The 22431-nt window shown below is 43.1% G+C and overlaps 1 long non-coding RNA gene across 3 annotated transcripts in view; it reads right to left on the bottom strand.

The window, feature by feature from the left end:
- Gm41664 overlaps positions 1–22431 on the bottom strand; it is a 91831-nt gene that overhangs the window by 10514 nt on the left and 58886 nt on the right. Inside the window, exons 1-3 of one of the 3 annotated variants that reach the window (XR_001782458.1) lie at positions 11973–12033; positions 6208–6341; positions 1852–2009 (exon numbers count right to left, since the gene is read on the bottom strand). This is a non-coding gene — a long non-coding RNA (predicted gene, 41664). Of the gene's footprint in view, positions 1–1851; positions 2010–3278; positions 3340–6207; positions 6342–11972; positions 12034–13493; positions 13584–22431 lie in introns of those variants that run through there. The other 2 variants (XR_877173.3, XR_001782459.1) reach the window with 2 other exon arrangements.

Here is a 22431-nt window from a genome sequence, read left to right as displayed (position 1 = left end):
TTTGTGATACCCACATATTCTTGGAGGCATTGCTTTCTTCTCAAGCTTGGTTGACTTACCAGGAGCTACATTCTTACAGAAAACCGACTCTCCCTATCCTGGCAGCTATTAATTGTCCCTAGCTTCTTGGCTTGAGGTGGGTCTTCATTCTCAGATTCTCTCTGCATTCTGGGATTTGGTCTGGCTTCATCTTACCCAGGTCTTGTGCCTACCATCAAAGTGCTGTGAACTCATCTGCACAGCTGCTCTGCTGTGTCCAGAAGACACAGCTTCCTCACAGTTGCCTCTGACCTCTGGCTCTTACATTCCTTTCACTCCCTCTTCTGAATGATCCCTGAGCCTTGGGAGGAGGGGTTGCTGTATATATATTCCCTTTAGGGATGACCATACCTCAGTTTCTTATATTGTCAATATTAATCAGTTGTGAGCCTCTGTGTTAATCACCATCTATTGTATCAATCTATGGTTATAAGAATATGTCATTAAGAGTTGGTTTAATATTATGTCCACTTAGCATGATGATGATGATGACAATGATGATGTGATGACTAAAGTGATGACTGCTTTTCTCCTCAGTAGGACAGTAAGCTTCGAGCATTGTGAAAGCTAAGGAGCAGTGACGAAGCTCCCTCATCAGTACCAGATTGATTTCCCCATGTTCTGTAACTCAATATGTAGTATCTAAAGTGGTTTTTCAAGAAAAGAAAAATGAATGGAAAAGGAGAAGCTGTATTATACTTTTCACATGAATTTATGTTTAATGTCTATTTAAATTTATTTGTTTACTTTTTATGTATGTTGGCACACATCCCACAGCGTGCATGTGTACATCAGAGGACAACTTTTAGGACAGTCAGTTCTTTCCCTCTACCATGTGGGTCCCAGAGATCAAAATTCAGGTTTTCAGGCTTGGTGGCAAGTACATTTATCTGTTTAGCCATCCTTCTCCCGGAGCCCCTCCCACCCCTCAAGGTCTTACTGCAGAATCCAGGCTAGCCTTGAACTTTCTCTGTATGTAAGGCCTATCTGAACTCATGATCCCTTTGCTCCGGTCTCATGAGTACTAGGATTAGGCATGGCCACTGTGTGCGTGTGTGTGTGTGTGTGTGTGTGTGTGTGTGTGTGTGTGTGTGTGTGTATGTGTGTGTGTTTGTGTGTTGAAATTCATCTTGGCAAGGTGACTCAGCAGGTAAAAGTGATTGCTATGCAAGCCTGACCACCTAGGTTCAATCTTTGGAAACCACATAAAAGTGTATAGAGAGAAACAATTACTGAGTGGTCTTCTAACTTCTGCATGTGCTATATCCCATAATCACACACACACACACACACACACAAAAATAATCATTTTTTAAAGGTAACCAAAAACCACCCTCTCCTGCATGTTTCTGGAGGACAGTGGGGCCTCATCTAGGCTCACCAGTGTATGACCTTCATTTGTTTCATGTCTTTCCATCTACATATGAGAAAGTGCCACACCACGAAACTGCAGCATCTTGTCCTCTAACCTCAGTCCTGCCCCATTCTAGATTTGGGTTTAAGCAGGTTTGATAATGTCTCTCTTGCCCAGTTTCCCCATCTGTCAGAATGAAGTGTCTCATAGGTAAACTCCAGAGGCAGGAGGATTTTGTTGCTGTTTCACTGCAATATTTCCAGTACTTAGTAAGAGTCTATTTGTAGTATTTGCTCCATAAACATTATTGTTACCACATCCATGATTGCCAGTGGCTTACTGAGAATATATTTTCCTACAACTGTCTGTTATAACATTCTCTTTAAAATATGCTACATTTTATTGTTTGTTTGTTTGTTTGTTTGTTTGTGGGTGGGTGCACACATAGCATGGCTTACCTGTAAAGGTCAGAGAACAACTTGTGGGAGGAGTCATTCTTCCCTCCACCTCATTGGTCCCACACATCAAACTCAGGTTGCCAGATGTGGCTTCAGGCACCTTTAGCCACTGAACCATCTCACTGGCCCCTTCCTGTAACATTCTTGTTTCAAGCGACCTAAACAAATTCAGACCCATTATCAGAGAAGGATTTATTTACACAGAGAACGAGTATCACGTGCAGATGCCCTGGAAAGGCTGGAAACACAGGTCTCAGCTTTTCAGGTCTGTCTCCTTCCTTCCTAAGAGGCTGTCAGTCTAAATCACCCCCTTCCTTGTTTCTGGGTTCTTTCTCAGTCTAATTCTTTTCTTCATGAACCTCCAAGCTCAGCAGAAACCCTGCTGGCTTCTTCAAGTCTTTGCTGACCATCAATGTGACATTTTCCTCAGAATCCTTAAAGTGTCCAGTGACTTTCATTCTGATTTTTAGGATCATAATATCTTTCTCTCCTGTCTGGATTGTGTTCCTTGAGGTCAAAGCCCATGTTTATAACTTTGCAGGTCATGTACTCATTTCTATAGACAAAAAACTTGAGCCAGGCAGTGGTGGTGCATGCCTTTAATCCCTTAGGAGGCAGGTGGATCTCTGAGTTCAAGGCCAACCTGGTCTACAAAACAAGTTCCAGATAGCCTGACTTAAAAAACCAAAACCAGTAAATAAAAAAACTCAAGAAATTTCTCCCGAGAAAAATACCCATTTACTCTTGAAATAGTCAAAATACTAAGCTTAACACACAAAGTCAGAACCTGAAGCCACCTGTCACTACACCCCCATCCTGCATTCCAGTTTTGTTGGTTTCCTGCTGCTCTCAGAAGCTTCTACCAACACATACATGGGCTCCATGTTTTTCTCAGTTCTGTTTGTCTGTTGTGACTGTCAGCCTCTGGCCCTATTGTCAAGTACAGACAGCTTTAGCCCTCATTAGTTCCTGACTCCTGAGATCTAGCTTCTCTCCAGGGATAGGACATGCCTAGAGGTGTGGCTAGGCAACTGCTCCATGCACTTACATCATAGGGAGCCCTGGGACTTAAGGCTGTGTGGATGGTGTGCAATGGGGCCTCTGAGATGTGTTTAGCACTGTCTGCTTGTACTTTTCCTCTCTGGCTTGTGAGCCCTCACCAATCACAGTTACATATCTTGCACAGACCTTTGCACTGGCTTCTGACTCCTCACCTGCACCATCTTCACCCAGGAAGAAATCCCTGTCTCTCTTCCATTCACTCCACAAACAATGAAACTTCGCAAGACATTTCATTCCACAACTAAAGGTGATATTTATAAAGCTACCAGCAGAACTGTTGACACAGTTTGAACCAGCATGATTTTGATACTGAGTCAACATGAAGAAGCACAGATCTGGCAGGCACAGTCTAATCCTCACCATACCTGTCAAGAGCGTGGCATGGTTGTCTGGTTCCTTGGCCAAGTTTACCAAAGTCTAACCAGATAACACAGGAATTAGAATGAGGTCGTAGAGCACTTGAGCATATATGCAAGGTCACTTCCGTACCCTAGAGAAATCGATGTAAAGTGTGCAGTAGGTGTGTGTGCCTATAATCTTAGCACTGGACTATCTGAGGCAGGAAAATAGCAGAGATCAGCTGGGCTACATAACAAGTCTAAATCAAGTACGGAAAACTTAATGAGAACCTGTCTTTAATAACAAAAACAAACAAATGAACAAAAAACTAACTGAAAATGGAGAAATTAAAAAACAAACAAATAAATAAGCAAACAAATAAATAAGTAAGTAAAGTTCCCTGAAGACATCTTTGAAAGGGCTTTAATAATGTCAGACTAATTAGTTAAGTGGACTGATCCATCTCCCCTCCTCTCAAATTTGATCAATTTCATATTCCATAAGCCCTTCATCCACCTAAGCTTATGGACTCATTGTAGCAACTAAGGAGTTGCTTTGGAGTTTGAAAATCTGTCATCCATTTGTTTGATTGTTATTGTTGTTGTTTTTTTGTTTATTGTTTTTAGCTTTCTTTCTCTGGTGCCAGGTGAGATTGCTACACACATGCAACTTTAGATTCTCTCCCAGCAAGCAAAAAGCCAAGAAGTAATAGGCTCATATTCTCAAGGCCATCTGATGCCATCTGCAACAGGCATTTTCTCAGGAAGGGCCCCCTGCACCAAGCAGATCTAACTCTCTTGGAGGATGTGCAGATTTAAAAACTACTTTTAGAACACTTGTGTTGTCTGTTATTCAAAATTATTGGGACTTTTAACAAAATCAGTCATGTCTAATGGTGCATGCCTATAACCCTAGCACTCAGGGGGAAGAGGCTAAGGGATTGCCAGAAACTCATGTCAGCCTGGCCTACCCAGTGAGTACCCTTTTAAAGAAAAGAAAAGAAAGAAAGAGGAAAGGAAGAAAGTGAAAAAAGAAAGGAAAACAGACAAAATAATAGAAGGAGGGTTTGGTAGCCAGCTTCCTGTTACTATAACAAAACACCTCAAATGATCAGTTATAAAGCAGAGAGGTTTGTTTTGGCTCAGTGGTTTTTGTTCCAGGCCAATTGGCCTTGTTGTTCTGGGTTTGTGTTGAGGCAGCATACCATGGTAGCACATGGTAAATTATTTCATCTCATGGATAAAGTATAAAAGAGACAGAAGAAGATAGAACTGGAGCCTTCATAGTCCTTCAAGGACACACCCATAGTGTCCTAACTTTCTCCCACCAGAACCTCCTCCTAACGGTTCTGCAACATCCTATAATACCAAGGCTGAGCACCAACCCTGAAACATACAGGCATTTGGAAGACATTTGAAAACCACAGCAAAGATGCCTTGTAGCTTGCAACAAATGAAGCTCCTCACTAGGCAGGGCTACACTGTTAGTTAAAATGAAAGTGAGGAGAATAAGGTTTGCCTACGCACCCCACCTGTGCACCCCACGTATGCACCTTTGCCCCAGATAATAGCTGCACAGCCTGGTCTCTGGTTTTATAAAACAGCAGCTTTCTGTTATTTCAGAACTTTGAGTGAAAGATTAGCCTGAGGCAGGTGATATCCTGCAATATCCAGGACATCAAGACTGGGCAGACCTCTGTAGGACCTGGTAAGGGAGCCTCTGGAAGCCCACAGCACAGCACTGTGTTGGGAATCTTAGCCACCAGGCCAAGTATTTAAGGGCTATTAGGCTCCTACTACTAGGAGGGTCATGTTCTGAAACTAGTCTGCACAGCTTAACTTCCTACTCTCCTACCAGTGCTAGTACCAAAACCCACTGTTTTAACCCAGAGCTAACTAGGAGGTTTAGAGTCTCCTCAAGAATATTGGCTTCTGCTTGCTTTTCTTTTTATAATGTTATTAGTGTATATTAATTGCACAAAGTAAGGAGCTTCCTTGTGACATTTCCACACATTAGTATGGAGTAGTGAGCATGCCCACTCTATCACCCTTTATTGTCTGCCTCTGCCTTTCCTTTCTGCCCTCTCTATTTCCCTCCAAAATGTCTTATGATTGAGTTTACATATAGCACAAGTTTTGGTATTATGCTATTTTATAATAGAAAGCCACTGACAACAGGAAACACTAATGCAAGCAGTATGACACCCAGCCTCAGAGAGGAACACAGAGTCCTCCAATCTGTACCTATCATTAGGTGACTGCACAATAAATTTGCTGCTTCGGCCGAGTGCTTCCTCTGAAGTTGACAGGACAGATGATGACAGGCCTGGAGGACCCTACAGACCTGCCCAAGGCCTGTGTGGAGCACAGCTTCCCACAGCAGTGAGAGGCACAGGATCTGTGCCACAGAGAACTCAGAGCCACCAGGTGGAGGGTTTGATGTTTGCTCCTTTCCAAAGCTGATTCATGCCAGCAGAACAAGACAGAGTAGCTTCTTGTGAGGTAGGCATTGTCAGGAGAAAGAGAGCCCATAGGAGCAGAGACAAGACACTACAGCTGAGCATCTCTGCTTCCAGATCCTTCCCCTTGGTGAGTGAGGCCACTCCCTTCCATCTACCCACAGCAGACTAAAACCACATATGCCAACCACACATGCCAGCTCAGCCAGTCACGAGCAGAGCTACACAGCTGACTGTCCCAAGCTAAACCAAATGGTTGTGGGTTTGAGCTGCTAAGTTTTTTTTTTTTTAGATTTATTTATTTATTTATTATATGTAAGTACACTGTAGCAGATCTCATTACAGATGGTTGTGAGCCACCATGTGGTTGCTGGGATTTGAACTTCGGACCTTTGGAAGAGCAGTCGGGTGCTCTTACCCACTGAGCCATCTCACCAGCCCCAGAGCTGCTAAGTTTTGCCGTGGCTTATTACACATGCAAAACTAAGAGATCTTACCTTGAATGTGGCTAGGGCAAGGTGCTGTAACCATCTTAAGGCTACTGCATGGTCTCTTGCATCCCTACGTATAGTTGTGGGTATCAACTACTGTGAATGCTCATGTTGCACAGCCTTGAAAGGAGCCATTGCATCTGTAATCATAAGTATAAGACCTGTTAAGTGGAGCAGAGCAAACTCACAAAGCATTGAATCTAGTAAGAACCTATGTTTGTCAAATGTGAAGTTCCATGCACCTGTGTGTGTATATATGTATATATATGGGTAGATGATCCAGAAGCATACGAGAAGGTACTCATGATCAGTAGAGGACAGTGGTGGAGTGGCAGAGATGCTGAGAGAAATGGGCATGTGGAAGCATGGAAATGGGGGACTAAAAAAAGGGGTACACTTTAAATAACCCCAATACACACAACCTTGCTTATGCAAAGGGGTAAAATGCATTTATACCTAAAGCTTTCCTGAAATATGTTTCTATCTCCTCAGGAGAAGTTACAACACCAACTCCTAAACGTTGTCCTTGTCCTCCCCACACCCACCTTCCGCTACAAATGAACAGATGTAATAAAAATATTTATGTTTATATCTACAGATCAATGCTGCTCGCAATCGTGCCCAGAGAAGCTTCATTTTGCACTAGGTTCCAGTCAGTGCAGAGTCCTAACTGATCCAAGTGCTGAGAATAAATGAGATGCATATATCAACTTGAACAAGGCTTGAGAGCCACACAAGAGATGCTGTGTAAGAGAAGGAGGGTAGGAGGCAAGTGCTGGCAACGCTGGCCACCACTGCATGCATGCACTCCCAGGAGCCCTGGTTACCTGCACAAAGTTAGGCTAATCAGTAATTCCAGCTTGCACAAGGCAGGGGCTCTGGCACACCCCCAGCTGAGGAAGTAGGTTAACCCCATGCTCGTGCAGGCAATACAACAGAATTCAGTTGCATACCTTTTTTTTTTTCTTTTCAAAAGAAGGGCATGAAGGCAAAAGGGACACATGTTGAAGGGGGGATACATGGGAATGAGTGAAATGGAGAATTTGGGGGTTATGATCAAGATACAGTATTTATTATCTATAAGTATCAAATAATTTAAATAAGAATACAACTTGGCCCAGGAGAACAGCTTTATTCAGTGTTAAATGTATTAGAGAACAAACAGTCGATATAAAATTTGAACAATTCTTAGAAGTTTAGAGACTGAGATCCTATCCCCTGTGATGGCCATTGCGCCTGGGTTTCCACGGGTCCCAGCAGAAAGGGGAAGACTTCAGCTTCTTCAGCTTCTGCTGAACACTCCCTACAGCGGCTGGATTTTGGGAGTGCTTGCTGACAGGTTCTGCATGCTTAGTAAGAAGCCAGAGTCATGACAATGAGGAATCAGACGGACAGGAGCTTCTTATTTCCTGCTAAAAGATTAGCCCCAACCACGTGACAAAGTCAGCACACGTCTAATGAAGAACTGCAGTACTTAACCCTGGACGCCTGGGACACTGACTCTGGAATAGCTGACTCCATCTGGTCCATCCCCCTTGTTCTGCTTATGCTCCCAGGGGGACCTCTCCCAGCACCTGCTGTTTGCACCTGCTCCTGGGAGGCCTCAGGACATTTCCTTTCTCATTGGGTCTGAAGTATCTGTGCTGGGAAGATTTTTTTTTCTGCCCCTGCAGTGACATATCAAGGATCATCCTGGTCCTCTAGCCTGTGACTTCAGCGCAGTTCATGGCACCAGCAGCGTTAGATGGGGGACTTGGGGTTCAGCTTGTTCTCAGGAAACTTTCTCAGGAAAGTTGCTTCATCTCCCTGGGATTTTTTTTAATGTTTTTTTTTATTTGTATATTTTCTTTATTTACATTTCAAATGTTTTCCCCTTTCCAGGTCTCACCTTCGGAAACTCCCAATCCCATCCACCCTCCTCCTGCCTTTGTGATGGCGCTTCCCCACCCACTCACCCACACCCATCTTCCCGCCCTGGCATCCCCTACAATGGGGCATCAAGCACCCTCAGGCTCAAGGACCTCTCCTCCCACTGATGTCCAACAAGGCCATTCTCTGCCACATATGCAGCCGGAGCCATGGGTCCCTTCATGTGTACTCTTTGGTTGGTGGTCCAGCCCCCATGAAGCTCAGCGGGGTATGGCTGGTTGACACTGTTGCTCCCTCCATGGGGTTGCAAACCCCCTCAGCTCCTTCAGTCTCTTTTCCAATCAATGGTTGGCCATGAATATCTGCCTCTGTATTTGCAGGCTCCGACAGAGCCTCTCAGGAGACAGACATATTAGGCTTCTCTCAGCAAACACTTTCTGGCATCCACAATAGCATCTGAGTTTGGCAACTGTATATGGGATGGGTCCCCAGGTGGGACAGTCTCTGGATGGCCTTTCCTTAAGTCTTTGCTCCACATTTTGTCTCCATATTTCCTCCTGTGAGAATTTTGTTCTCCCTTCTGAGAAGCACTGCAGTATCTGCACTTTGGTCTTTCTTCTTCATGGGCTTCATATGGTCTGTGAATTGTATCTTGGGTATTCCAAACTTTTGGGCTAATATCCACTTATCAGTGAATGCATACCATGTGTGTTCTTTTGTGACTGAGTTACCTCACTCAGGATGATATTTTCAAGTTCCATCCATTTGCATGTGAATTTCATGAAGTCATTGTTTTTAATAGCTAAATAGTATTCTATTGTGTAAATGTATCACATTTTCTGTATCCATTCCTCTGTTGAGGGACATCTGGGTTCTTTCCAGCTTCTGGCTATTAGAAATAAGGCTACTATGAACATAGTGGAGCATGTGTCCTTATTACATGTTGGAGCATCTTCTGGATATATGCCCAGGAGTGGTATATCTGGGTCCCCAAGTAGCACTATGTCCAATTTTCTGAGGAACCACCAGCCTGATTTCCAGAGTGGTTGTACCAGTTTGCAATCCAACCAACAATGGAGGAGTGTTCCTCTTTCTCCACATCCTAGCCAGCATCTGATGTCACCTGAGTTTTTAATCTTAGCCATTCTGACTGGTGTGAGATGGAATCTTGAGTTGTTTTGATTTGCATTTCCCTGATGACTAAGGATGTTGAACATTTCTTTAGGTGCTTCTCAGCCATTTGAGTTTCCTCAGCTGAGCATTCTCTGTTTAGCTCCGTTCCCCAATTTTTAATAGGGTTATTTAGTTCTCTGGAGTCTAATTTCTTGAGTTCTTTGTATATATTGGATATTAGCCCTCTATTGGATGTAGGATTGGTAAAGATATTTTCACAATCTGTTGGTTGCCTTTTTGTCCTATTGACAGTGTCCTTTGCTTTAGAGAAGCTTTGCAATTTTATGAGGTCCCATTTGTTGATTCTTTATCTTAGAGCATAAGTCAATGGTGTTCTGTTCAGGAACTTTTCCCCTGTGTCCACATGTTCTAGGTTCTTCCCCACTTTCTCTTCTATTAAATTCAGTGTATCTGATTTTATATGGAGGTCCTTGATCCACTTGGACTTGAGTCTTGCTGGGTTTTTAAGTCTATTAATTCAGAGTGGATAGAGGACAGCACCCCTCAGAGAGTACCATGACCATGAATCACCTGAAGAGCTTGTGGGCTTGCAGAATTCCAAGCCCCACCTCAGGTCCTGCAGCAGCCTTTGCTTCTGTGGATATGAGCTACTGGCCTCTGCAGCTGTTCTTGTCCTCAGCCACACATCCTAACCTTCTGAAAGAATGTAAGCATGACTGCTGAGAGCCCCCACCTACAGGTTCTGATGCTATTGCTCTCTGCAATAGTGGTTTGGGGGAGCACCTGGGCTTAAAGGAGTATGAGATAAGAGGACTGGAGACTCAGAGAGGAGCTCTCATGGAAGACTGAGGGGTTTAATAAATATCCAACCCTTTTCTCCTTTCACAATCTATTTCCTGCCAGTGCTTCAAGTTGGCTTGATCCAGCTGGACTCCAGGGTAAAGGGGGCTCTCGGTTGATGCAGGTCTTCTGCAAGACTAATAGATGGTTCTTAACCACTGAACTAGCTCTTCAGCCCTCAAGAAGAACAGTTTTGTTTTGTTTTGTTTTGTTTTGTTTTGTTCTGTTTTGTTTTGTTTTGTTTTTCGAGACAGGATTTCTCTGTATAACCCTGGCTGTCCTGGAGCCAGGCGTAGTGGCACACGCCTTTAGTCCCAGCATTTGAGAGGCAGAGGCAGGCAGATTTCTGAGTTTGAGACCAGCCTGGTCTACAAAGAACATTTTATTTGTTTGTTTTTGAAATAGGCTTCACTCTGTAGCCCTGGTTGGCCCAGAACTCACAATGTAGACCAGGCTGGACTTAAACTCACAGAGACCTCTCTCTGATTACTTAGTGCTGGGATTGAAGGTGTGCAGCACCATGACTGCCCATCTCAAACAACAGTAAGCTCACCTGTCCTTTGTTTTTCAGCCACAATGAGTATTATGATTCCACTAGAACATTGAACTTCAGAAAGTTCTAGAAGGTGTATTGATTTTAAGGCATGCATATTAAGAATGGTGGTCTTAATATCTGCCAGAGAAAAATTAAAAAGTATATTCTTAATAAGTTGCTGATTCCCCAACACTCAGGAGGCAGAGGCAGGTGGATCTCTGTGAGTCTGAGTCCAGCCTGGTCTACAAAGCAAGTTCCAGGACAGCCAGGACTATGCTGAGAAACCCTCAAAAAACTAAAACAAAACAAAAGTTCCTGGTGTATATAATTCCACATCTTGTGTTTTAGGAGTTGGCTAAGTATCTGCTGTGGGCCAGGGCAAGAAGTTGGGGTTGCTGCTGCCTAGAGAGAAGTAGCAGAGATCAGCCAAAAACATAACAAGAATGAAGGTTTATTGTCATCGAAATAATGCAAATTCCCTGTGTTCCATAACCTTTGACCAAAGAGAGTGAATTTAATTTTAATGCTTGGCTTCATAAGTCACAGTTCCTAGCTGGCTTGAGAATAGTAACTTTGAGCTAGACCCTTCATCTCTGTGTGATGGTCACTGTGAGATGGACACTGTGTAATATGTGATGGTCACTGAGTGATGGTCACTGTGTGATGGTCATTGTGTGACAGACACTGTGTGATAGACACTTTAATGACCACTGTGTGATGGTCACTGTGAGATGGTCCCTGTGTGATGGACACTGATATGTGATGGTAACTGTGTGATGGTCATTGTGATGGTCACTGTGTGATGGACACTGTGAGACAGACATTGTGTGATGGCCACTGTGAGATGGTCCCTGTGCGATGTGATGGTCACTGTGAAGTGACTACTGTGTGATGGCCACTGTGTGATGATCACTGTGTGACAGACACTGTGCAATGGTCACTGTGTGATGGTCACTGTATGACAGACACTGTGTGATTGTCACTGTGTGACGGACTCTGTGTTTTGACCATTGTGTGATGCTCATTGTGCGATGTACACCATGTGATGGACATTGTATAGTGTGCTTTCTGCATATACCCACCTTATCAGCTGGTCCCCACTGGGTTTGAACCTATCCTCCCTTTCCTGATGGCTTTTCTAGAAATCCACCATTTCCATAGGTGGTGTCTATACCTGATTATTGCCCTTGCTGGAAAACTGCCATAGGGGACACTGGTTTTGAAGTCCCAGATTGTAACTTCCTGAGCTTGGGAGAGGTTAGTCTTTGTTCTGAATGAGGTTTACTATTGTTCTTCTCTGGAAACCAGGAGCTAGCAGAGGAAATAGATTAAGATCCTTCAGATTAAAATAGCAATAAATCTTTTTGAACTGAGGAGATGGCTCAGTGGGTACCTGAGTTTGGATCCATAGAGTCCAGATATGTAATATGGAGCTCCTGAGGTAAAACTGAGAGGTAGAGCCTGGAAAAATCCCCAGCAGCTCCTACACAACAAATGAGAGACTGTGTCAAAAGCAAGTGGAAAGCTAGGAGACCACTCAAGGTTGTCCTCTGACCACCACACAGAGACGGTAGCATGTCTGAGTTCACATCCACACCCATAAACATATACACAAAGAATTTGTCTTCTTTTTATATTATTAAGTTGGCATCTCTTTCACAGCCACAATAACAACAAAAAAGTGTTGTTTTTCAAGACAGGGTTTCTTTGTGTAACCATAGCTGTCCAGGAACTTGCTCTGTAGATCAAGATGACCTTAAATTCAGGGATCTGTCTGCTTCTACCTCCTAATGCTGTGGTTAAAGGTGTGTGCCACCACTGCCTGGCTAAATTTGCAACTTTATTTAAAGGTATGAGTTGTGAGGGCCTGGAGAGAAGGTTCGGCAGTTGAGAGTGCTTGCTGCTCTTTCAGACATCTGGATTCAGTCCCTCCACTCCTGTGAGGTGCCTCACAACCACTCGTAACTCTAGTTGCAGAGAGTGCCATGCCATCTTGTGCCTCTGAGGGTTCCTGCTTATACATAGTGCACATAAACTCATTCAGACAAGCACATATGCACATAAATAAAATAAGAAATCATTCTTAAGTATGAGTTTCATTATTTCTGCTTTTGTTCCAGTTAGTTTGGATGGTTTCTTGATGCTGGGATTTGAACTTAGTTCTTGTTCATCATAAGCAAGCATTGAGCAAGATCTTCAGTCCAGACCAGTGTATATTTTGATAGGGCTTTCTCTGAAACAGTTGGAGTTCTTTCAAGAAGAAGTAGTGCGTGCATGTGCAATTTCTTCTTAATGTTTCCAGGGTACCTTAACAGGAGACCTCATTAAGCCTGTTTTCTTAATCTTTCCTGGAGGAGAAACTGAGCAAACTCAGGACAGAGCTGCCTTTTCAGAGCTCGTGGAATCCCACGTGAATGTTCCAGAAGAGTAACTGTTCAAACCAGGAAGCAAAATAACTAAGGTAGCACCACTGTGCTCTGACTCAACAGTTCTCAGCCTCTGCTCTCTTCCCCCAACATATGTGACCACGGTCTAGATGTATTAACCAAAATAAAGTAGACTAAAATAATGAGAAGAGACATAAGTAAAAAATAATTGGCATATCATCTCTAAAATAATTACTATGCTCTGTCGGGAATGAACATTTCAAAGTTACTTTGACCCAAAAACCTTTGTGGTTTTTGCCTTTAAAAACTCTGTACTTGTAGACTGAGAGACTTTCCAGGGGTATGAGCCCACTTTTGGTTAGGCCATCAGTAAAAAGGACTTAAAATTCTAATTGGTTAATCTGCATGGTTGTCAATAACTATCTTGCATGAATCATTTCAGAGAAATGTATTATCAGTGAAAATGTCTGCCTCCCCGCTGCACAGAAGCACAGAAAGACCTTTCATTTGGGCCTATTGTTTCTCACCTTCTCCTTCCCTGTAGCAGAAATGCAGGTGATCTTCCATGTTAAAGATGCAGTCTAGGACTTTGTCCGGAAGTCCATGCTCTGGGGAGCCTATGGGTTAAGAAAATAAGTAGCCAGTTGAGCACTTCAATCTGTAAGAGAATAGGTTTCTGTATTAGGTTGGCCTAATGCTGCCTGTATTCTAATGCTAATTTGGGTCACCCAAAACTGTACAAGAGGATTCTCATGTAAGACATTGAGGGACCCTGCCCTTAGTTAATTCTGATTGGTAAATAAAGAGGCCAGCAGCCAATAGCTGTGGAGAAGAGACATAGGCACAGTTTTAGTTTCCTGCGCTGCTTGGGAAGGAAGAAGAAGAAGAAGAAGAAGAAGAAGAAGAAGAAGAAGAAGAAGAAGAAGAGAGAGAGAGAGAGAGAGAGAGAGAGAGAGAGAGAGAGAGAGAGAGAGAGAGAGAGAGAGCTGTCATGCCTTAGGAGGATGTACAGGAGAAGAGAGAAGAGAACACCCATGGTACAGGAGGAAAAACCAGAGCCAACATGTAAAACAAAAGGGCCAAGAGAACGTGGCCCAGGTGGCTGCTCAGTTGGGCCAAGAGCAGCCAGGATGGAACATAGAAATTAGTGAGTAGTAACTCAGAGCTATTGGTAGGAAAGTGGATTCTAACAGCATGGAGGGTAGGCAGTTGCCCAGCTATTGTGCTGCTTAAGGCATATTAAAATATAAAGGCTGTGTGTGCCTTTCACCTGGGAACATAAATGGCCAAAGGCAGGAAGGAATCCTGTGCTGAGATTTATTAAAATATTCATACTACAGACCTCTGATACTGAATTTGGGGCTTGTTCCTGCATTGTGACTTCTGTTTCAAGTGCTAAGTGAAGTTAGGACATTCTTCCATCCTGGTGTAAGGAACGCTGTAGAACTGTGCCTATGCAGGATCTGAGAGCACCACCTCTGGGGGTTGAATGGCAGCAAACTCCAGGAGCAACCAAACCAAACCAAACCAAACCAAACCAAACCAAACCAAAGAAAAGCCCTCATCTTATCAGGGAGTCCTCATGGATGCTCAGAAACACAAAAAGAAGGGATTTATGCAGGCTGGATGTTGTAGGGAGGAAAGAGGGTACTGTGGAATGGACAAGGTGACATGCTCCACCATCATCATAAACTGGAGAAAATCGGTAACTTCAGCTACCCTGTTTGAATTTCAAAATTGCTGTGCTTCTGTCTGGATTCTCCATTTCCTTAGTTCCAACTTCATCACACCGGGGCCTTTGCTCCTTGCCCTAAGTTTCACAGGAGACATCTGCATCGATTTCTCACACTCAGTCTGGCCCTCAGCACAGAGAGGAATGGCTGCGTGCCTCCTCCCGCTCCTCTTCCCACCCTTGCCTGAACTACGCAAAGCACCTCCTTCCTCCAGGGTTATACAACAAGTCGCAAGCAAAGGTCCGCACAGAGACAGCTGTGCCCCAGTGCAGTCAGCTCAGAGCATCCCTCCTCTGCACTTCTCACTGGCTTCAATGTGGACTCTTCTGGGCAGGAGGTGTCAAGGGAACCTCTTAGACCAGCTTGTCCTTCATCACTGTTTCACAGGTGTGAGGAGACGCAACTTCAGTGTGGCCATCCTGAAGCATTGCTTAGGGTCACACCCTGAATGCACCATCCAGTGTTCAAATGTCCCCTTCTCGGAGTCTCCTCATCTAAATACCTTGTTTTCTGGTGTGTTGGGGCCTCCATCACCACAGAGGCCCCACTTCCACTGCCTGGGATCTATAAGCCACAGCCTCACTCAGTACTGGGCTGTCCTACTGGAAGCAAGTCTCCACTCTTCGCTCTTCACAACTCTTATTTGCAGCCAGGTATGGTGATGTTCACCTCTAACCCAGAGGCAGGAAGCTCATAAGTTCAAGGCCAGCCCAAGTTACCTAGAGAGTTTACGAACACCCTAAGCTACACGCAAAGCAAAGTTTTCTCTCAAAACAAACAAAACTTCTTATCCTTCTGCTACAGCATGTCTGCACCAATGATTCTTGCTTCTCTTTTGCTTCCAGTGGAAATTCTAAGCCATCATCAATAAGTTTTATTATGATATTAAATACTTAAATATTTTTAAATAAAAAAGAATATAATGTATACCAATAATATTGGTACCTGTATGCAATCAATATATTTTATGTCCTAGAATACATTGAATTGTATAGATAACTGATTTACATATTATATATAGAATAAGTATTAATTCAACCCTGCACAAATATTTATACATTTATTTAGTCAGTCAACAATATTCTTTTTTTCTCAAGGGCTCAAACATTTGGACATTGTTATATTAAGTTCGGAGATCACAGGCATGAATGAGAAAAATAGTTATCTGCTCTTGGTATCTATGCTATATAGGGGACAGGATAGGTTGACTAAGTAAGCAAGATATATTTGGATGGTGACTAGTACTTAAATAAGGTGATAAGAGTGGCACAGAAAGGGCATATCTTTAGATGACCTGATCGGAAGTTTCCCCAAGAATTTAATAGACTTTCAACATCTGAATGGAAGGATACCCCAGGGGTGAGTCCAGGATAAGATGGCTCCATAGGTTGGTAACATTGTAAATTTATGCTCTCTAACCTTAGAAGTGCTATAGAGCCTTCTAGGGATAATTTTTTACAAATGTGGTGAGTATTCTCATCTACATTGCTCATGGGCTATTCTAAACCTTTTTGGAAAATCATGTGTGTTTGGGGGTGGTTCTCCCCTCTTCCCCTCCCCCATTTTCTACAGGAGTGCAAGGATTATAGATGCATACTACCACATCCACTTGTACATGGGTTCTAGGGATATGAACTTGGGCCCCATCTTAGTCACTTTCCTGTTTCCATATAAACATACCCTGATAGAAGCAACCAAAGGGACAAATGGGTAATTAGGTTCACAGGTTGAGGGTTCAGTCCATTATGGAAGAAAGTCCTGGTAGTAGATGCTTGAGGCCAGGTTACCTCTAGTCAAGAACCAGAGAATAATGAATGATTTACTCAGTTTACCCATCACCCTCCTGCCTCCTGCCTCCTGCTCTATATCTGTCCTGGGGTCTTACTACGTAGCTCGATGTGATCTGAAACTTGCTTTGTAGACCTATCTGGCCGCAAATTCACATGGATCTACCTAACAGAGTCCTGCCTGCCTCTGCCAATCTAAGGGCATGCACCACTACATCTATCCTAGCTTTCTAATGATGGCCATTTTATGATGGTCTTCCTATCTCAACTAAACTAACCAGCATAATTCCCACAGGTATGCCACAGTCTAACCTAATGCAGATAATTTCTCTTGGGTATACCGAAAGGCTTGACTCCTAAGTAAGTATGGATCTGTTAAGTTGACCATGGATACTAACCTGCTCAAGCTCACACAGCAACTGCTTCTTTCACTGTTCATTCCTAGCTACCTTCTCCACTACATACCACATTCCCACCATTTCACTCAGCCCTGAGTTTACCCTCCTCCAAGTGTTTTAGACTGGAGCTTGCTGTGTAGATCAAGCTAGCCACAAACTCACAGAGATGTACCTGCCTCTGCCTCCCAAGGACCAAGCAAGTTGAGTTTGCCTTTTGTTTCACTTCAGAGTATCAGGGGAGGGAGTCCTCAGTTTCCCATTTTCCCATAGCTACAGGTCCACCACCCTTCCCATCAACGAATGTCTGCCCCCAATATTCCTCATGCCTTTAGATCCATCTTTTTCTTCTCCCAAGGCCTCCAAGGCTTTCTGTGATTTCAGCTTCTCCCTCTGCACTGGTGTCTTATGTTTCCCATAGAGGAATTTCCCAAATCTTCCTTCTTTTTAATTTTGTTATTGCGCATATGTGTATGTTAGGTATGCATGTATGTTTGTATTTTTGTATGCATGCGTGCACTTGTGTATGTGCACACACACACACACACACACACACACACATGCATCAAGGTGGGGGTCACCTAAAGTTGCCACTGGATAATATCTTCAATTATCCTCTATTTATCATATCAAGGTCTTTAGATTGTACCCAGAGTCTCCAGTCAGCTAGACTAGCTGCCCAGGTCCTTATTCTCTGTCTCCTAAAGATCACAGGCAGCCACTATGCCAGCCTGGCTTTTAGGTAGGTACTAAGATCCAAACTCTGCTCCTCACAATGCATACCAAGCTCTTTACCCATCTCAGACCCACTAGTCTCCTCTTCTTAAGAGAAATACTCTTGTCATTCTCATAAACATCTGTGTTGTTGTAAATGATATTAGTATTAGTTCTTAATATGACCCACCTGCCCCCACCCCCAAAATCAAGGCAAAGTCCTATGGATTAATTTAGCACAACTACTGGGCTATTTTTCTATACCCTAGACTGGTTTAATTCCCAGCTCCGCTCCCCAGTTCCTTACTGTTTGAGTATCACCTGCTATTTCTGCTTTATCAGTCTGTCCTCAAGATGCACTTCTCCTGGCCTCATGCTCGTGAGCCATCCTGTCTTATAGAGACCTTTTGCTCTCCCATCTTTTTCCTTCTCCCCCCCCCACCTCTCTCTTAGTGGTCCCTACCTGTGACCCCTACCTTGGTAACCGAAACCCTGCCTACCTCTTTTTTTCCCCAGTAATCAGCTTATATTTAACCAATAGCTTTAAATAGGAAGTAGACCGGTATACTTGACAATTCACTTGTAGAGGGGCAACCAGATTCTTGGGCTTTATAATTTAGCATTTGTATACATAGAGGCACCAGATCAACACCCAATACTTCTGTGTTTAGGTAAGTTTATTAATATAAAAATGATGGTATTAGTAAGTTCAAGTAGCTTGAGATTTTAGCATAGATTTTAAATGACCCACATAGGTTCATGTGTTTGAATTATGGGTCACCAGGAAGTGAAACTGATGAAAGGACTAGAAGGATTGGGAAGTATAGCCTTGTTGGAATAGGTGTGGCCTTGTTGAAGGAAGTGTATCACTGGGAGTCGGCTTTGAATTTTCAAAAGCCCATGTCAGGGGCTGGAGAGATGGCTCAGTGGTTAAGAGCACTGACTACTCTTCCAGGGTCCTGAGTTCAATTCCCAGCACTACATGGTGGCTCACAACGGTCTGTACTGGGAACTATGCCATCTTCTGGTGTGTCAGAAGACAGCTACGGTGTGCTCATATGCATAACATAAATAAATCCTTAAGAAAAAAATAAACACTTTAAAAAGTCTCTCTCTCTCTTCTCCTTTCAGATCAGGGTGAGTGCAGCTCTCAGCTACTGCTCTAGCACCATCATGCACACTACCATACTCTCTTCCCATGATGATAGTAAACTACCCCTGAAAGTGGAAGCAAGCCCACAAGTAAATGCTGTCTTTTATAGGAATTGCCTTGGTCACAGTGGGTGTCTGGTCAATAGACAATAGAACAGTGACTAAGAGAGTTGCAAAGAGAGCTAGGCTAACATTTATATTTGAAAACTATATAGTATTGTCTCCAAAACACAGGCAAATATTTAAATTGAATATATGAATATAAAATGAAACATTTCTAATTAGCATTAAAATGGTATAGAGAAAAAATAATTATGAAATGGAAAATTATTCATGATACACAGATATATAAGTTGTTAGCATGATAGTAGTTAGAGTCCCTCTGGGTGTGTCTCTGAGTGTGTTTACAGATAATTAATTAGAAGATCTTCCCTGAAGGTAGGTGACTTTACTCCACTAGACTGAGGCTGAGCCAGAGAAAGGCATGGTGAGGCATCCTCTCTGCTGGCTGGCTGCTGTGATGTAAAGAGCTCACACTGTACAGAGCTCTGACCTCTGAAACCATGAGCCTGTCATTATGTATTATGTTAATATTTAGATAAGATTTGATGTGTTTGGTCAGAACTAAGAATAAGTTTGAATTGCTGATCTAAAATATCCAGAAATCAAAGAACTATACCTTAGCACAAATTTCTGGAAAAACTTGTATAAAACACAAAACTTGAGGTTAGAGAGATGAGATGGCTCAGCAGTTAAAAGCACTGGCTGTTTTTCCAGAGGACCTGGGTTCATTTCCCAGCATCCACCTGGAAGTTCACAACTATCTGTAGCTCCAGTTCCATGGGATCTGATATTATCATAGAGATATACCTACAGGCAAAACACCAATGCACATAAAAAGAAAAATAAATACATATTTTTTAAAAGCACAAAGCTGGGGCTGGAGAGATGGCTCAGTGGTTAAGAGCACTGACTGCCCTTCTGAAGGTCCTGAGTTCAAATCCCAGCAACCACATGGTGGCTCATGACCATCTGTAATGAGATCTGATGCCCTCTTCTGGTGCATCTGACGACAGCTGCAGTGTACTTGGATATAATAATAAATCTTTAAAAAAATGTTTAAAAAAAATCACAAAGCTTGCAATTTAAATATTCCTTGCTAATTCATATGTGAGTTTACATTGCGAAAACTTTTCAGCCAATCTGAGTACAGTCTGCTTTCTGAGAGGGTGTTTCAGAGCAGACAAGAACCCCACAATGACATCACTGCTATGGTGAAAGTGGAAACAGTTCAGAGAGGTAGGGACAACAGAAGAGTGAGAAAGAGGAGGAGGAAGAGGAGAGGGAAGAAAGGAGACATAGAAGAAAGGGAAGGGGAGGAATATGACAAAGAGGAGGAGACTCCTAAAGGAGAAGTCTAGAGAATGAGCAAACAGCCTGTGAGTCAGGAGAGGAAGGACAGATGCACTCTTAGCTATGTGCATCCAGTCACATGTATGTTCATAGATACATATATACATACAATACAAACTCCCTTTAATGCTGAGAATTCTGCAGTCTCTCATTCTTTCTGAACCTTGGCCAGTTGAGGGTCTCTATTATTTACCATCTACTGCAAATAGAAGCTTCTCTGATTTGGGTTGAGAGATGCAATAATTACAGATCTATTACTAAGTCATTAGGGCTTTGTTTAATACTACGTTCATTTAGAAGCATAACAACAGTAGTGTTCCCCTAAGGGCTATGACCTGTTCAAGCCATAGGTTCTTCACCTGATGATGGTGCTAGATACTAGTTTCATCTCATGGAATGGGACTTGAATCTAAGCAGAGAGTAGTTGTTTACTCACATGATGCCCACACCACTCTCGCCCCACTGGGTATGTGTTGTTAAGCCAGTCATGACTGTAGCCAGCAGGATTCACAGCTGAGGGAACTGATGATCACTTCTCTCCGGGAGGAACGTTCGCAGCCCCTGCCAGCACTCTGGGAGCCTCACTCTGTAGACCAGGCTGACCTCGAACTCAGCAATCTGCCTGCCTCTGCCTCCCGAGTGCTGGGATTAAAGGCGTGTGCCACCACGCCCGGTTCCCATGTTTTTTTTAAGAAGGTCTTTGTAGTTCTATAGCCTTCACCCTTCTTCCCACCCTACCTTCCATTTCCCCACCCCAGTGTTAATTCAAGCCAGTAGCCATGAAGCTTTCAGTCCATCTCAGCTTGATTCTGTCATGATTTAGACACAAAATTAAATGAAATAATTAAATGAAATAATTTACACACAAACAGATGAGGCTAAAACCCAGAAAGGCAAACGTTGCATCTTGCATGTTAGCCTTGACTCTGCACATATGTTTGTTTTGTTTGAAATACCGAAGATATCAGGAAATTCATAAGTTGTGAGGAGAGATGTTCAAGGGAAGGGGAAGAGAGGGCACTGGTATTGGGGTGAAAGGGGACTAATAGAACAAGAAGAGTTAACACTGGGGTGGGGAAATGGAAGGTAGGGTGGGAAGAAGGGTGAAGGCTATAGAACTACAAAGACCTTCTTTAAAAAAACATGGGAACCGGGCGTGGTGGCACACGCCTTTAATCCCAGCACTCGGGAGGCAGAGGCAGGCAGATTGCTGAGTTCGAGGTCAGCCTGGTCTACAGAGTGAGTTCCAGGACAGCCAAGACTAGAGAAACCCTGTCTCGAAAAACCAAAATAAAACAAAAAACAAAAAACATGGAAGCCTACTACTGTGGAAGCTTCATATATATATACATATACATAATATACATATACATATACATATACATATACATATACATATAGAAGATCCTGACAGAATGTAAAAGGTCACAGAAGCCCTGAAATTGGCAAGATAGATGTCACTGTTAGCAGAACTAGCTTCACTGATTTAGAAATATAGAGGTGGACAATGCTCTGGCCACTCCTTGAACCTGTGTGTCTGCCAATGTTTTGACCGTTCCTTGAACCCATGTGTGTGCCCACTGATGAAGCCCATTGCCAGGTGTTTGAGATATTGGTTGCTGAGAAAGAGTCAGAAAATCTCCCCAGCAACCACAGCCCGGCCAATCCTGAGTTGCTACACCTGCACCAGACTCTTTCCTTGTACCCCTCCCATACCCATTTCTTGAGAATAGACATTGTTTAGATCTGGAAATCCCCTACTCCCCCCCTTCTCCTTTCCCCCCTGAGGGCCTATAAAAACTGAGACTCTTTCCCCTTGAGGTCGACTCCTCTACCCCTGCGTGGGATATGAGTCGTCCCCAGAGCTCTGGCTTTCCCTGAATAAAGCCTCATGTGATTTGCATCAAGATTAGTCTATCATGAGTTCTTGGGGGTCAGCTATTGTCCTGAGGCCTGAGCAAGGGGCTCCTCTCAGAGTCTTTCACATATATGTATATATATATATATATATATATATATATATACATATATATGTGTGTGTGTATATGTGTATATGTGTATGTGTATATGTATATGTATATACACACATATATATATGCACATATATACATACATATGTATACATACATATATATACATATATATACATACACACACACTCACACACACACACACATATATATATATATATATATAGAGAGAGAGAGAGAGAGAGAGATATGCATACACACTAGGTTGTATAAATAAGAATCATTGAAATTTGGCAAAGAA

Source organism: Mus musculus, chromosome 18 (genome assembly GCF_000001635.26).
Source record: "Mus musculus strain C57BL/6J chromosome 18, GRCm38.p6 C57BL/6J".
NCBI lineage: Eukaryota > Metazoa > Chordata > Mammalia > Rodentia > Muridae > Mus > Mus musculus.
The sequence above is the reverse complement of the archived record's forward strand: the minus strand, read 5'-3'. Positions and strand labels throughout refer to the sequence as shown.